The sequence below is a fragment of the Cavia porcellus genome, unplaced genomic scaffold (genome assembly GCF_034190915.1).
Source record: "Cavia porcellus strain 051 isolate PalLab524CR breed Dunkin Hartley unplaced genomic scaffold, mCavPor4.1 scaffold_4, whole genome shotgun sequence".
Taxonomy (NCBI): domain Eukaryota; kingdom Metazoa; phylum Chordata; class Mammalia; order Rodentia; family Caviidae; genus Cavia; species Cavia porcellus.
In genome coordinates, this window is record NW_026947487.1 from 63,202,860 (window position 1) to 63,218,830 (window position 15,971).

Consider the following 15,971-nt stretch of genomic DNA (forward strand, 5'->3'; position numbering starts at 1 on the left):
GGAGATAGTGCTTTATGTCTATTGGTGCTGTGTCTGCTATTGCATGTTTCTCAGGATTGGGGGCCGAGGACCCTTTCTTGTTTCTCCCTCTTCCCATATTCTTTGTTCCTTATATTTAAGTATTTATGGGATGCCCAGCTTCCTTCCCTGTCAGCCACAGTCTGTTTGAATTGCACTGGCTAGGTGTTCCTGCTCACCGCAATGCACCAGGGAGACACAGACCTGGGCAGTCTATGTTGGGCCCGCCCCTCCAGGTCAACCTACTGAAGGCTTCATCACTAGGGTGCACCTCCAGGCACTGGGACCTGAGTTGGACTAGCCTGTTGGGTCTCAGCTAGCGGCATCTAGCACGCCAGGTACTCCCCACCAATCCCACTTGAGAGGGGGATATGTGACTGAAATCAATGCAGCATCTCCTTCCGGGAAGTCTGCCGGTCTGAGTATGTCCTCCGCTGAAGCCTCCTTCTCTATGGGTCCTGATTCTCTCACTCACTGCAGGTTGATGCAGGGCACCCGGCCAGTCCCACTCCCATCTCCTTCCAGCGCTTTCCACTCTCCGAGCTTTCACGCCTCTCTCCCTAATGTGCCAATCGGGATGCAACAGCGGCTGCAGGTGACTCAAATCTCAGTTTGCAGTAGTGCGGGGTCTGGCTCCCGTGCTAAGACCTTATCTGTTCCTGCTGTATCACCAGAATTGCATTTCCAGTTGGTTTCTCTTAATTTAGTTCGCTCCTCGGTCAGCAAAGAATATCCCTCCTTGCCTAGGACTTCCTGCCCAGCCCCATTCCTGGATTTTAAGTGCCATTTTTCAGAGAGCCTCCAAGGCTGCTGCTATCTATCCGCCATGTTCTTCCCAGCAGTATCAATTGCTTAGGCTTTTAGAATGAAATGGTTTTCACATAGAATTTATGTATCTTAGAATTATTTTAGAATAAAAATGAAAAATAAGAATATGTTACAAAATATGGCAATAGCGTGGTGCCCTGTAAGGGTACTGATGATCCAACACAGAGGGAAGAGGTGGCTACTAGACCCGGTGCTTGGCCTTTTGCACTGCTGGGCAATGCTAGGCAACTTCCTGCAGAAGAGCTCCAGGTGCCTTTGGTGAAGAATAGTTCCCCAAGCATCTCATTGGAAAGTATGTGGTTCATAGTCTTACTAAACCTGAGAGCCATTGACTTGTGGGATGTCACCCATCCTGTGAATGTAGGACATACAGCATGAGACTCTGAGGTGCTGAGCCAGAAGATGAAGTCATTCAGCAGGGCACTTCGTATGTGCCAATGTTTTCGTTAGATGATCAGCAGTGGGAAATGTAACAGGGTACACTAGAGGAAGATTAAATATATGATGTATTATATAATATATAAAGGATATACCAAGGAGGCTTACATTGGCCTCTTGCAGAGTCAAAGGTGGAAGAATGCCAAAGGGCCACCTGTGTGCTGGAGAGCTAGCTAGTAGATTCAGCCAAAAGTCAAAAGCCTGGAGCTCACAGCAGACCCTAGAGTGAATCCATATTGGACAGATGGAGGGTCTGTGTTTGAAAGTTGGTGTCTGGGCTGGAAGCCAGGTGGATCCACCAAGACAACAACAAGGACTGCAGTGTCTCCAAAGAAGTAAAAGGTCAGACTTTCTTCTTTTACCTTTTCTCCACCCAAGCTACAGACTGATTGGTTGGTGCCACCCACACCCACGGTGGGGGCTTCCATGTTCAGTAATCATTCAGACACACCCAGAACTGTGCTAAACCAATCAGCAGGTGTTTCTTAACCAAGTTGATACTACAGTTAATAATCACAGGAAGGGAGAATGATATGGTATGTAGACGTTTTGCTGTAGACAATTTGGTTTCCTGAATCACATCTTTTGACAGTGAAAACTTGTACTGTCTAGGCATAGAGTGCATTCTTTTTAAAATTTTATTTTATTTTAAAGAGAATAAAACCAACAAAATAAAAACAGAACAAAGCCAATCAAAACATAACAATGAAAGTGGTACAGAATTTCAAAACAGGAAATCAACAATGGCTACCATAATGTTACTATCTTCAAAATTGCTGCTCAGACTATCAGACATAATAAAATCAAACAAAACAGAACAGAATAAAACCCATCAAAACAGAACATTAAAGAAAACAAAACAATAAAACAGAACAAAACAAAACAATGAGAACAATATTGAATTTCACAGGCAAGACAGGAGGAAATTCCTCATAGTTGCTATATTGCATATCCTCTAAACAGATGCTCAGTCTACCAGCATTAGGCCTGCAAAATCAATCAAGCAATACAGGAATGAAGCTGTTTTTGTATGTCAGTTGCTATCAACTCAACCTGTGATCCTCCGAATCAGCCGGTTGCTTATGGGTGGGGGTGGGGAGGGTGGTCTTCTTGTCTCCCACCCACACACCAGCTGGCACACAGGAAACATGAATTGACTTTTTGTTTCTCTTCCCGGCCCTACCATGGCTGCTACTGACTCATAGGAAGGACAAATTCTATACCGTGCATCCTTAAAGGACCAGGTAAAAACAGATTTTCCTAAAATGACAAAATAATCAAGAGGACTTTCAGATAAATGTTGAAGTGGAGGAGGAAAATTCAGATGGGATTAAATCTATGTATGATAGAAGACACCCGAAATGACAGAGTGAAGTGGTCAAAAGGACAGTATTTGGAGCTATGAGGCCACTCTCCTCTTCTCTGCTGTTTCCTGAAAATTGCCCTGCAGTTGTTTGGCTCTCTTGTAGAATGCTGAGGTTCTGAGGTCTTCTGTGGCTAGGAAGATCAAAGGCAGAAGACAGGATGGGAAATAAGGGGCCTGGCAAGCTTCCTGAAAGGGGCTCTTGGGGTGGCAGTATGTTCCTATGCCTCCTTCAGACCAGGGTCTGCTTCTTAAGATTTCAAGGTAGAGTCTGCTACTCCACAAACTTAATGCAGAAACTCCAACACTAGTTCAATAATTTTACTCATATACAGTTTTAGAAAGGAGGGAAGGCTTCTTTTCCACTGGTCTGATCATTTGTGGCTGCCATAAAAGGTAATATCTTTCTCAAATGAAGATAAGGAGATTCTGAATGATTAATCAAAGAGTGATTGAACCATAAAAAGAGGAAAAATAAAAGAAAAAGATGAACATTAATCTTGAAGGATGCAGGAAATGGTAATGTCTGATTATTTCCAACTAAACAAAAGAGGATCTCTCTCTAGTGACACGAACCGTATTAACTAAATTCAGAATTTCAAACTGGATAGGATTAGATAATCTCTGCAATGTTATTTTATATAATTCTTTTATAGTCAATAAATATTAACCAGCTGTCTTGGTTAATTTTCTTGTAGGTGAGACAAAATTCCCGACACCCAAAGTTAAAGGAGGAAAAGTTTATTTCATCTCATAGTTTGTAGAGGTTTAAATCCATAGTCAGCTGCAGGTGGCATGGCATAGACAGAGGAGAAACAGCCCCCAGCGAGGAAGGCAGGAGGCAGTAAGTAATGAAGCAGGAAAGCAAACCTCTTTTTCTTTTTTATCCCACTCAGGTTACCCACCTTTGGGTGGTGGCATCCACACCCAGGGTGGATCTTCCCATTATCCACACCCAAAACTATGCTAAACCAATCAGTTCATTGATTTAGTACCACACACCATTAATCCAGCCAGCTCTGAAAAGTTCCACACATAAGTGCAGGAAGCTTTGGGGAGACATCTAGTTACAGCCATAATAGCAGCCATTATAATTTTAACTCTGAAGACTGCAGCAAGGCGTATATGAATGTGGATGGTGTAATATCCGATGAAGAAAATCAGCATATGAAGCTGTACTTTATACCCTAATTTCATTATTTAAAATAAACATATAAAAATGCTGGTGTGAAATACATAACAATTGTTCAGAGTGTTCGCAATAGAAATGTAGTCTTATGAGTGATTTGTCTTTATTTTCATTATTTTTCTTTTTTTTTTTTCCATCTTTTTGAGATAGAGTCTTACTATGCAGTTTAGGCTGGCCTTGAGCTCACTTTGTAGCTGAGGCTAGTCTCAAACTCAAAATGATCCTCCTGCCTCAGCCTCCTGAGTGCTGGGATTACAAGAGTGTGCCACTATGCAGGGCTCCTTTTCATTGTTTTTCAAATTAAGAGCCCCACGCATCCTTTTGTTTATTTGCTCCAGAAACTATTGCCCTCTGACTTCTCTGTTTGATAGATGCAAGTAGGAAAACATTAGAAGTAGCCATAAAAAATGTTCACAGTGCTTTCATTATTACTATTCTTTTTTATTTTGTTTTGGTACCAGGGATCGAACTCACAACCTTGGGCTTGTCAGGCAGGCCTTTTTCTGCTGAGCTGAATCCCTGGTCCTCATTATTATTGTTCTTATTGTTTTAAAACTTTTATTATCATGTTTGTAAGATACAATTATATTCAAGTGGAGTTGGAACATGTACATAACACATTTAACTCTTTTTACATCGCCTTCCTTCTCCCATTTCTCCATGTCTTGATCCCCTTCCCATTTCCAAATTAAGGTTTTTAATGGTTGAAAAAAATTAAAGTTGGATTGTGAGAATTTAGCTTTGCTCTTTCTAAATCTCCCAAGAGTACACACAAAAGAGTCACTAAATAAACATCCAGCTTCATGTCACAAAAATGTGATGGTCGAGGCTGGGGATTTAGCTCAGCGGCATAAGCCCCTGCCTTGCAAGCAGGCAGTCATGAGTTCGATCCCCGGTACCGATAAAAAGGAAAAAGACCCCCCAAAAAAAATTTTTTTTAAAAAAATGTGACAGTCGCTAAATAACCTGATATTTTCAGAGCTTGTGACATCTCTCAATCAAGAATCTTTGGGTTAAAAATACCAGAAATTTACTCAAATTGGCTTGTGTAAAATGTGAAACCAGCGAGAGCTAGGGACACTGCACACAGCACTCAGGAGGCTGAGGCAGGAGGATCATTGTGAGTTTGAGGCCAACCTAGGCTACAAAGAGAGTTCAAGGCCAGCCTGAACTGCACAGTGAAACTCTGTTTCAAAAAAAGAAAGTTAACTGAGGACAGAAATGGTGATTGGAATGTTGGAATGTCACCTGGATCTTATCAATGCCACATGGCCTCTTTTCTCTAGTTTTTTTCTACACATTTCCTTCATTCGCGTTTTCTCCTTCCTTTACCCTCAAACCTGTTAGCTTCTCTGATCCACATAGTGCAAATAGGTTGGTCAGTCCTAGAAATCTCTTTCTTAGTTTGAGCTACTCTGGTCAAGTGCACTGAGACCCAGTATCTCAATTTCTTTTTTTATTTTTTTTAATACATTTTTTTTTTTTTTGGTCTTTTTTGAGACGGGGTCTCCCTAAGCAGTTCAGGCTGGCCTTGAGCTCACTTTGTAGCCCAGGCTGGTCTTGAACTCGCAATGATCCTGCTGCCTCAGCCTCCCGAGTGCTGGGATTACAGGCATGAGCCATCACGCCCGGCTCAATATCTCTACAGCTCAATATCTCAATTTCAACTTCCCAGGAGAGAAAATGGGATTGACCAGCTCAGGTCAGGTGTCCACAGAAGGACTGAGCTGTGACAATGAAGGCTGGGGTGAAGTCACATAAAACAAAATTGGCTGTTAAGGGCCGTACCTGATGGGGAGGGAGTTCAGAGATGGAAATCAATGCTTGGCAGACAACTCAAAATGTCAGTAGTATCTGGGTTTCTCATGAGTCTTTTTGATCAAAATGGAGAAAGAGAAGTTGGTGAACAGACAAAATAGACTGTAGCTGTTTAATGACCACACCCAAGCATGAGCAATCCTGCCAGACCTTTCTAGAGGGAGTGGCTCTTCCATCTTGGCAATAGATCTCCACTCCTCTTTAGCAAGGATCTGTACTGATCAACATTATATTTTTTATTTCCTGGACATACTGAATTTGCCTTTACATTTTTCCTAATATCCTTCAAGTTTCTTTTCGGTCTACATTCCTATCTAAGGATAGACTTCTTTTTTTTTTTTTTTTTTTTTTTTGGTCTTTTTCATTTTTATCGGTACCAGGGATTGAACTCACGACTGCCTGCTTGCAAGGCAGGCGCTTATGCCGCTGAACTAAATCCCCAGCCCAAGGATAGACTTCTTAAATGAGAAAAATGGAGTTAGAATTATGTTTATCACCAAACCTACCATCTGGTCTCCATCTATATTTGTATGGTCTTCCTTCTATCCTAGAACAGATAAACCATTTTCATCATGTGCAAGGGATCTTTGCTCTTCCCACCTACTGTATTAGTTACTGTGGAGGCTCTTGCCATATAGTGCAGGGTGGCCTTGAACTCACAGTTTAGCCTAGGCTGGCCTCGAACTCTAAGTAATTCTCCTGCATCAGCATCCTGAGTGCTGGGATTATAGGCATGCACCGTCATGCCTGGCTTAGTTACTCCCCCCTCCCTAAATAAAGTACTCTATATTCAAAGCTAAGGAGAGAAGATTTATTTCAGCTCACAGTTTTTAGAGGTTTCAGCTCACAGTTTGTAGAGGTCTCAGCTCGTAGTTGGCTGGCTCCAAGGCAGGGTGGTATGGCAGAGGGACATCACGAGGAGAAACAGTCCATGGCAGGGCAGGCAGGAGGCAGCACAACAGCAAGTGGCAAGTAGCAAGCAGTGAGCCTGTCTTTTCCTTTATTATATCCAGGCCGCAAGGCTTTGGGTGCTGCCACCCATCCCCAGGCTGGGGATCTGTCTTTAGTAAATCCATTCAGCTACACCCGGAACTAAATCAGTGGACTGACTTAGTACTACACACTGCTAATTTCAGTATCACATACTCTAAATCTAGTCAGCTCCAAAAGGCCACACTTATGAGTACACAAGGCTTTGGGAGACAAGATGTAAACCATAACACGTAAGAACTTGGCATTGTAATTAGCTCTCACCTACACTCTATCACCAGTTTTTCTTTCTAGTGGATCATTATTATCCTATGCTGGTGTATGGGGAAAAACTCAACCTCAAACAAGAGCTAAATCACCAAGTTTGCCTGTTAACCGTCAGAGTAAACTGTCTGCAGACCAAAACCTCTCTCATGTTCTAGTCCTTTTTGAGTACATACTGTGTCCTCTTTGAAACATTACTTTAAAAAAAAATCTTTAAAAGTAGACCCTGTCTTAAAATAAAAAGAAAAACTGGGTGTGATGGTACACACCTGCAATCCCAGCACTTGAGAGGCTGAGGCAGGAGGACCACCTTTCATTTGAGGCTAGCTGCACTACAAAGTGAGACAGTCTCAAAAACCAAAAATAAATACAATTAATTGATTAATTAATAATAAGGAATTGTTCTCTGTGACCCACCCGGCTTCTGGGGGGAAACTTGCATTCCGTGGCTTATGGCCTTTTCTGTTTGTCTTGAAAGTCAGTAGTGTGGCACCTTTAAATCTCTCTGTGACCTCTTTCCAGCCCTTTTGCCTCCTTCTTATTAGCTCTTTTGATTGTTCTGAGTCTGCCAGATAACCCAGGGTAATCTTTCCATTTGCAAAGTCCCTCTCATTGCATAAATGAACATATTCTTGAACTTTGGGGTTAAGAACATGGATATCTTTGGGGCCATCGTTCTGCCTCTCATAGCAACGGAAACTCCTCCTTAGGATAAAGGGCCAGAATGATTCTGAGATTCATAGCACTCTGCTTCATGGAAGTCTGTCTAACTTGGACCTTCTGAGTTCTATTCTTTCCTGATCAACATCTAAACTTTAACATGAGAGATCACACAATTCAATTTGCTTTGTACTTTAGCCGTCTGTGCAATCAGATTTTGAGTTTGGTTTGCAGAAATCTTCACTCTTACATCAAGCAAGGATTTTTCATTTAGTTTAGGAACTGTTATAGGGACATAGAGGCTGGAGTGACGTGGAGCTGCTGTTTAATGACTGGAGAATGTTCAGTGATGACTTTGACTTCAAACACTGATACAGATGGAGAAGTTGGAAGCTAGCTTTTTTTTTTTTTTATTGGTACCAGGGATCGAACTCAAGACTCCATGCTTGCAAGGCAGGCGCTTATGCCGCTGAGCTAAATCCCCAGCCCCAGAAGCTAGCTTTTGAAAAGGGGTCTGACAAGATGCCCTTTATAGCCACAGTGGCCTCAACCCAGGACTTGGCATAAGTGTGAGATGCCATTTTGTTTTCTGCTACCCCTGCAAAGAGGGAGTTTCGGGAGACTTCAGAGAAGCTGGACGCTGTCACGATTTCCTGGAAGGAGAGAAGTCTGAGAGATTGCCACAGAATCCTGATGAACAGAGCTTCCTTTCTTAGCCCTCTTATTCTACTTGTTCCCCTCAAATTCTTAAATTGAAATCCTGACTCCCCAGGGGACAGTATCATGAGTAGAATCTTTGGGTGATTAGATGAGGGCTCTGCCTTCATAAAGGGAATAATGAAGCTGGATGAGGTGGCCCACCTATCATCCCAGTACTCTTTAGGTTAGGGCAGGAGGGTTCGCGGTTAGTCAGAGTTACTGATCACTAAATAACCAGCTAAGGCAGATTCAGAGATCTGCCTGTGCTTTCCACTATGCAAGGACCTGGGTGAAAGTGCTGTGAAACTGGGCCAGCCCCTTATCTTGGCCGTCTCTGTCTCCACAAGTGTAAGAAATACATTTCTGTTGTCTGTAAACCACAGTGTTTTGTTGTAGTAGTCTGAAAAGACCACAACATAGCTCACTGGCAGACTTTCACTACTTAACAGTTTACCCCTAGCACCATTCAGGCAGTGTTGTTGTTTATGTACTGACTATCCTGGTAGTGTTTCAACTATTTGATTTTTGTATTGAATAAATTTGGTAAAATTATTTTTATGTTGCCTGTTATATTATTGTACACAAACTAACAAAAATATGAAACTGTTGGTTATCCTGTTTACATAACTGCACTAGTAAGTGGTTAACTTAGTATAATAAAGGAAAGCAGATTTGGGAATTGTTTCTGGCTTTGAGACAACAGAAATGTAAGTGGGAGCAGCAATGCAACATTGACAACCAACAGATCAGTGGAGTTACAAAACCTCCAATCTGGAGAAATAAACTTGAGGCAAAACCAGCTGAAATGATAACTCAGTCTTGAGGCAGACATAGGAAATTGATCTGGCAGCTGGAGAAATGACCCGGATGTGGTATCCTGTCCGCCATGTCTTAGTGCCTGTTTTGTGCTGTTTGACTCTGGTCTCTACAGGGATCTTCTTGTTAAAAAATGGCTTCCAGTGCTTACTGCAGCTGCACACTTCTGTTTTGGACAAGTGGGTAGGAAGAGTATTTCTTCAATCAAATATCAAAGGGAAGTTCATCTATGTGTTGGCTGACTTAGTCCTTGTACTTGTCCAGGAAGAAATAATGAGACTAGGGGTGATGAAATCATTCTGATTAGCTGACTTACTGTTTCTAACCCCTCATCTCTGCCCTGCCGATTTCTCATACACGAAGTGTCTTACTTACTTTTCTCATTGCTGAGACAAAATACCTCATACCCAGAGTTTAAAAAGGAAAGGTTGATTTGAGCACAATTTGTAGAGGTTTCAGTCCTTAATTGGCTGGCTGCAAGGCCAAGTGGTATAATACTTGTTGGATAAAGAGTTCATGGCAGGCAGAAGGCAGAAAAAGCAGCAAGCAGCAAGCCATGGCAGTAGTCCTCTTTCTGTTGCCTGTATTCTATCCAGGCTACTCATGCTTAGGGCTGGTAGCACTCACCCCCAGGGTGGGCCTTCCCATTATCCATACCCAGAACCATGCCAAACCAATTAGTGGATTAATTTAGCTATCAGATACCCTTAGTCCCAACATCACATACTCTATCTAGATCCAGCCACCTCTGAAAAGTCCCACCTATGACTATATGGAGCTTTGGGGGAACATCTAGACACAAGCCATGACACTAAGAGAAGGTAAAATTGACAGTGTGTGTGTTTGGTTTCCAAACTTCAAATGTACACTACAGCAGTGAGAACCTCAATGGCATGAACTCAGTAAACAGAAATATTTCTTACTATGGCTACAGATACTGAGTATGTGTCACTATTTTAAAAGCACAATTTTTGGACAACTGTAGCCTGAGAACTCTCAGCTCTGAGGTAAGATAGTAATTATTCTGATCCAGCCTGAAGAGGATAAGGAGTATCAAGTAACCCAGGGCCATTGCAACAAAGGGAAAGGATCCCAGGAGTCACAGAACAGAGACACTCTCTTAAACTTTTTCTTTTTCTTTCTTTTTTGAGAATGAGTCTCACTATGCAGTTCAGGCTGGCCTTGAGCTCACTTTGTAGCCCAGGCTGGTCTTGAACTCAAAACAATCCTCCCACCTCAGCCTCCTGAGTGCTGGGATTACAGGCGTGAGCCACCATGTCCAGCTCTCCTAAACTTTTTCATAGGCTCTCTCTATTTTTTTTTTTTTCTCGTCTTTTTCCTTTTTATCGGTACTGGGGATCGAACTCACGACTGCCTGCTTGCAAGGTAGTCGCTTATGCTGCTGAGCTAAATCCCCAGCCCTGGCTCTCAGTATTTGTTAGTTTAATCTTAATCTGAAAAACCCAACTCTTCTATATTATATTTTCTTTTAATGGTAATTTCCTTGAACTGCAGTTCTTGCAAATAATTGGACAATTATAAAATTAAAGGCTAAAAGAATTTAAAAGGACTTATGAAATAAAACTTGTTCCTATTTGGTCTCATCTTTGGTCCCTTCAAAAAGAAGTCTAGAGTATCTAGGAAGCCAATGCTCAATTATTGGAATACCTCAGGCAGGATTATAGGCAACCCTACCTATAGAGTCTCATTCTAGAACTTCTGAAATGGGGAGTAAAAGAAGGGAAAAAATGTGAAGTTGAAAATGCTGGTCTGTCTTTTCTAGAAATATGATCAATATCATCAATTTAAAACTTACTTTTAATGACCATTGCTATTATTATAGCATGTTTTTCCTTGCAGAAAATACCATTTAGAAACATTAAACATATGACCACATGGAAACAATATGCTTTGCGTAGATTTGCTTCTTGTCAGAAGAAATCATCTAAGAGGCTAAAAACTCACGACTACAGCTTTGTACCTAACTCATCTCCCTTGGCCCTCCTGTCCACACAGCATCTCAAATGATCCACTTACAATTTAGGTCAGACCGTGTCCACCCTCACAAAACTCTCCCTTCACTTCCAACTTTAAAGATAAAAGCCAAGTGCTAACCCCAGCTCACAAGGCTCCGAGGGACCTCCTTCCTGGTTATTTGTGTATGACTCATTACATTTTCTCCCCTTCATTCTGTTCGGCCATATTGGTCTCCATTGTTCCTTGTAGCACCAAAGCACAATCCTGTCTTTGATGTGCTCTTTGCCCTGCAGTTTTTCTTACATCCAGTATGTCTTTATCACTTCCTGTAAGACCCTACTCAAAAAGTTCCCTCCTTGAAGAGCCTTCTCTGAATATCTTGGAGGATATACTCTACCTCTAGTATCTTTTCTCCCCATTACAGCTTAAAATAACAATACACCAACTGCTTACTATGGCTGCACTTGGTCTCCTCACCAGGATGTCAACCCTGAGACTAGTCTGTGTTGGTCACTGTTGTACTTCTGGTACCAGAAATGGACCTGTCCCAATAATGTAGTGCAAGGTTGAATGTAACTGCAACTAGAAATTATCCCAATATTTATGTTCTAAACATTTAGATGAATGGATGTGTTTTGTTGGAGAGAATCAGTGAGTGACTGAATGTAGAGGGGTGAGAATGGGGCCAATAGTAGAGGGCTCCCTGGTTTTTGGCAGGATAACGTAATTGGTGGAAATGCCATTTACAGACACAGTAAGATCAAAGCGGCACTTCCTTGGGAAGACCGAGTCCAGTTTTGAACATCTAGCTCTGGAGATGCCTATGAACACCCAAGTGGAGATAGTAAGTAAAAAGTTGGATATATGTCTGGCGTAAGATTACTAATTTCCTGATTGAATCCTTTTGGAGCTAATTGTTCCTCTTCTCTCTTCTCCTTTTGCTTTCTCTTCCTTTTTCCTCTCCTTTTTGTTTCCCTTTTCCATCTTTTTGAGATAGGATTCCACTATGCAGTTCAGGATGGCCTTACACTCACTTTGTAGCCAAAGCTGTCCTCAAACTCGTAGCGATCCTCCTACCTCAGCCTAAGTGATGGAACTTTTTGTTTTCTCAAGACAGGGTTTCCCTTGAATTTATGATCTTTCATCCTCCAGAGCACTAGTATCACAGGCATGAGCCACCATGCCTGGCTAGAGCTGGGTTTTCTCCACTTGCATCTAAAAGCTTTTGGCATTTACTTGGCTAATGAGGGTGTAGACTGTATAGCATGTGGACTTTGCTACTGAAATAAACACTGATTACTAAGTTGATGAGGCACGATTGAGTACACTGAGAATTTATAACCAAGAGTGATACTGTTTACTGAATGGGCGCTTGGTCACTTCACCTAAAACCTCGGGGCAGCTCCAACAAAATGCTCTGAACTCCCAAGGGTGTGCTACCAAGGGTAAGCAAATGGGCACATAAAGGTTACAGGCTATTAAATTCAGGTACAGAAGCGCAACTATGCATACCTTGCCTGGGAAATGCATTTTTCCTGCTGTTTTTTCCAGTTTGTTTCAGATTCCAACTGGAATATTTACTATACTTAAAAAACATTGAGCATATGGTCTCTCCTAGCCAGTTTATAGACTGCATGTATGTAGCCATGTTAAAGCTGACATTTTTTTCCCTTTGGTATCAAGGATCAAACTCACAACCTCGTACTTGCCAAGCAAGTACTCTATGGCTGAGCTAAATCCCCTGCGCTGCAACACCTGAAGCATCTGCACAGTAGTGGTGCACACCTGTAACTCTAGCTACCTGGGAGGATGAGGATGATTAACAATTGTAAAATAAAGTTAAAAATGGGCTGGGAACCCAGCGTCGTGGTGCATGCCCATAATTCCTACACTTGGGAGATGAGGCAGGAGCTTCAGTAGTGAGTTCCAGGCCAGGCTGGGCCTCATAAGCCAAGTTTAAGGCCAGCCTGCACCACTTAGTGAGATCCTGTCTCAAACAAAACAAGAACAACAAAATTGGATAGGGACATAGCTAAGTGGTAGAAGAAACTACAAGACTTTGGATTTGATCTCCAGTACCACAAACAAAACAACAAAACACAGTTATTCCTTCACTTAGGTGTCTGCATCTTGTCCTAGTAAAAGTGCTGCTAGTTTTTTTATATGTTAATGGAGGAATAAAAAATTTATTTAAATACTGTGACCTTTTTTTGCAGTGAAAAGGTCTCGGTTTTACAAATAGGATACAGAGTAAACACGAATGAATTTAATACAATGCCTTAGTGAGTCCAGCTTTAAGTTTCAAAGGAATTTGTTTGTTTTGTTTTTGCTATTTACAAGTAGCTTTTATTATAGCTACTGGTTTAGAAAGTCCAACTTCAGTAAGAAGCTAGCATTTCAGTGTTACCTGGAACATACTAGCAGCCTCCTAAAGCAATGGAGTTTTTATTCTAGTCATTGAGAGGACATTGCTTCCTTTCCACTGAACTGGGAAAGTGTTTAATAGAGCGTTTCCACTCCTAAGAAAAGGGGAGAATGCTTTTCTCCTTAAAAAAACCTTTTTTTTTTTGGTGGTGCTGGGGATTGAACTCAGGGCCTTGTGCATGCTAGCCAAGTGCTCTACCACTGAGCTACATCCCTAGCCCTTCTGAAATTTTAAATATCAAGAGAAGATTTGAAGGCATATAAATGCCAAAAATGAAGTAAGATAGTGATGAGAGTAGCATTTTATGTCCCTGGAAACACTCCCAGGTTGCCCAAAATGCCAGTTGGACATATGAGACATTTTGGCATTCAATTATTCAACTTGAAAATACAGATGTACAACATAGATCTATCATGTCTATCTTTGCATGTAAGAGAATTGGGGGAGCATATAGAAGACATTTTTTAAATTTTCTGAACTCATGATCCAGATGAATACAATAGCTGAGATAATAAGGAAAAGTGCCCAGAAGGAAAGATTAATTCTGCCTCTAGGGTTCTGATGATTTCACATAAATATTAGTATCTGGCTGGAGTTCAAAGGTTGGATAGTTTACTAGGGAAAAAGAATATTAAAAGAAGTACTGTTGACATTAAAAGAAGTACTGTTGTAAGAGGAATATGAAGCAGATGTATCACCACCAGCTACAGAAATGACACCCAACACAAGCAAGATACAATACAGGCATTAGTTTTAGAAATCCTTTCAAAGGGCAAGAATCAAAATATATCATGTACAGCTACAAATTCCTTATGATGAATATAATCATTATGTATATCTAAAATGTACCAATATACATATGAAATCCTTTAAAGCTGTAAATTTTAACATGAGTTCCAGAAGCCACTGGAATGTCACTTTTATTATAAGGTGGGCAAAACTAAGGCTATTTTAAGATCAAAACAAAGAGCCATCTTCTCTGGCAGACAGAAAAAGACTGAAGACAATTCTTCTTTTCTTTCCTCTGTTTTTTTTTTCTTTTAAGGAAATGCATGCCGGCTGGTTGATTTTAGTTGTCTCTAATCTGCAAATCTGCAGTCACTGGTTTGTGCACAATGCCTAATCGGCTGGTATTCAGGCAGGTGGAAAGAAACGCCGGAGTTACTATCACTAAAATTTCTTGACACTGCCTTTCTGTGATTTATTTAATACAAAGAATTAGCTAAGACTATGCTCTGAAGACGTTTTCAGAATTTAAAACAAATACTGATTTTTAAATTATTCTGTAATAGAACATTTTCTTAAAAATCCATTTTATTTCAAGGAGAAAATTAAGAGCTAAAAGTTTCAAAACACATCAATCAGCCGCCGGCACATATATATAACATAAATTTTAATATGTTAATAAAAATATTTTTGATCTTTCAATTTCTGGATAGTGTTCAATGACTATAAAGTCATTTACACAACAGAAAACAAATGTTTCAACTCGAGTTCTACGCTGTATTTTGCACTTTACCAAACCTAGCCTGGACACACACTTAACCGGCAATTAATGACTTGTTTACAACAGAAGTACTTTGAAATTTCAATTTCTTCTAAGGATATTACAGGAAGCTGCAAATCCCAAAGTCCGAATGATCTAATTTCTCACCAACGCTGGAATTTCTAATTGGACTATTAAAGGGTAATTTTACTGTCATCCTGCATGACACGTCTAATGGTGTTTAAAATAAACAACAGAAACCTCGTAAAAATAACTCATGGCGTTCATAAATTGTATTTATTGTAAGGACTGGAAGCCATTAAATTACACTAACGGTTAAGGACGCTTACCAACTCTAGTTCAAAAAGAGTAGTGGTAGGTTTCAGGATTTTTTTTTTACTTACTTATTTTTTTTATTGATATAGGTTTGTAGTATATAGAGATGACACTCCTCCTCGGAAGCTGCTACATGCAAATAACACATTTTAATTATTTCTTCATCTCCTTCCTCTCCCCTATCTCTCGGTCCCAGGATCGTCTAATAACACAAGCAAAGCAAGACGATCCTAGTTCCTTTAAATATACGTTATCTGCTTCTTTGCACGAAAATCTTCAAGAAAAACACCACGTAAGCTCAAATTTTACTTGGAAAGCAAATCTTAAAAGAAACGGAAGCCCTGATGGCCAGCAGCCCCGGCTGTCCGGGGTCCCCAGGTCCGCTAGGGCTGTGCACAGTTCAGTGAGCCCAGCGTCCCCAGGACGAAGCGGGAGCCTGGGGGGACACAGCCACGCAGCGTCTCCCAGGCTGGGTACCTCGGGACTAACTTCACAAGCACCCAAAACACAATCGCCGCAGGGGCAATGCGACCACACCCCTTCCGCACAGCAGCTCGCGCCAGCTTCTGGGTGGCGGGACAGGTTAGCCGATTCTGGTGATCTGGAAGGCGGGACGGAGGAAGGAGCCTCTCTAGTCTTGCCTCCGAACCAACGCTCCTTGTTC